Genomic DNA, 2,214 nt, shown 5'->3' on the forward strand with positions numbered 1-2,214 from the left:
ATTCATTAGTTTGAAAATATTTCATTAAGCATTTTTACATTGTTTTGTGTTTTGGTCTTATTACAATGAAACTGATGTGGATATCCAAATACAAATACTTAGTATGTATATGTTTTCATTTTTGGGTCACACACAACAAGTGAAATATTTTATTACAATTAAGTATTTTATTAACCTTATGAGAAACTTTTAAAAAGATTTTCAAGTTAGATGTAGCTTTTCCTACAGCTACTTGCAATATATTAGAGTTTCAGTTGTTTGAATTATTGTTAAAATGTTATTATACAACATATTTTAACCATTCAAATGATGTACCATGATATTTTACTATGCTTTTAATTTTTATGTTCTGTTAAAACTTGAATAAATATTTATTGAGAACCCATGTATCTTTATTGGAAAATGTCTGAATTGTTTACATATTTTATATTTTTTTCTTTTGACACACATGAATTTCTGATAGATATTCTGGGTAAGTATTTTTTAAATATATATATACTGGAAATATTTTTCCAATGTTTTTTACTTTTTCATGTTTATAACAAAATAAAAATATTTTAATTCTGATTAAAACTGATCTATTAAGATTTTTAAATAGTTTTGCATGTGTTTATAACTAAAAGTACTGCCTAATAAACCTTAGAGGATTTTCTGAAATGTTTTCTTAGAAAAGTTTTATTTTTTATTTCAAAATTTTTTGTTATGACACATTTCAAGCTTGAATTTGCACATGGGTGTTGTGAATTTTATGGTTAATTTGTTCTCTTCAGGAGAGATCATTGATTTACTTTTCATCCTTACTGTGTTACTTTGTAGCTTTTTTTTAAACTTTTCTCAATACTTTGTATGATTTATTAATACTAGAATGTGTATGTAATTTAATCCAAGCAATACCTCCAGGAGGGAGTCTCAATTTCAACATGCCTGTAGCTGTGTTATATATCTAACTCATGATAGGTTAGGAATAGAAAATCATATGGTTTAACATCAATTCAAATTAACACATCAAGTAGCAATATTTTCATATATTCAGTTGTTACCAGATATTTTGAAAGCTGATCGTTTTCTTCTTGAAAACAATTACTGAAAATTGAGCATGAGTAGTCTTGATGGTTGAAAATGTTAAGTCTAGCAGTTTAGACGCGGTAATGAGCATGCATGCAAAGTACACCATCAGCTCTTTATTATATAAAGACATAGTTAAAATGTGTGTGCTTCTCTGATGTGACATAAGGATATTAGAAGATCTTGGCTCATGAGGTGAGCTGTAAAGCATATTTCCCTAAAACGTACTAAAACATGCCTCCCTTTTAAGCAGCTGCAGGTAAGACACTTCCACTAATTCAACATCTAAAAGGGAGGCTTGCTGGACTGTTTTTGTACTTGGCAACAACTTGCAGAGATTAGAAACTGCTGGAAAGATATCAATGGAGGATTAGGAATCCCTGTTTGAGGATTTCAAATTAACAGCTAATGAATATTTTTAATAGTATTTTTTTATGGTGGAATGAAGTTGAATGAAAATTAACAGCCAAAGACAACTGAATTTTGCACAGTGAACTTTAACATTTTTACACAAATAATACTTTGATTAGACACCAGAACCAAAGGTTTCATGTTTACATAGTAAAATTCCACTGCATATAAAAATGATTACTAAACACATGTGCATATAACTGGAGGTCTACTCATTGTTTTTATGTAACTTGATAATCTAAGCAGTGATATCTTATTATTGTTTTAAATGTGCATGTAAAAACAAATCCATTACTGTGAATTTGCCACTACGATGTATTTAATGTTTTGTTAAACCAGCCATGAATGAATTTTCTATCAGAATCAATTAGTATCATTTTTTCACACTTAATTTATTATTCTTCTGGAAACTTTGAGAAAAGATTATCATCTTTAATCAATCGCATATCAAGTCCCATATTACAAACCTCATTTTATTGTCCAAATGGAAGATAATGACAGAGGTATTATAAGTAAGTGTATTTTTATTTGCATTTCATCATTTGTAGAGGATTTATGAAGAATCTAAAGATATATCAATGAAGACAAATTTAAATACTACCATTTCAGAATGTGAGCCACCAGGGCCAGGGAGATAGTACAGGGGGTAGGGTGCATGTCTTGCATGCAGCTGACCTTTGTTTAATCCCAGTCACTCGGGAGCACTGCCAGCAGGAATGGCTGAGCCAAGAGTAAGGA

The sequence above is a fragment of the Sorex fumeus genome, unplaced genomic scaffold (genome assembly GCF_029834395.1).
Source record: "Sorex fumeus unplaced genomic scaffold, SorFum_2.1 ptg000006l, whole genome shotgun sequence".
Taxonomy (NCBI): Eukaryota; Metazoa; Chordata; class Mammalia; order Eulipotyphla; family Soricidae; genus Sorex; species Sorex fumeus.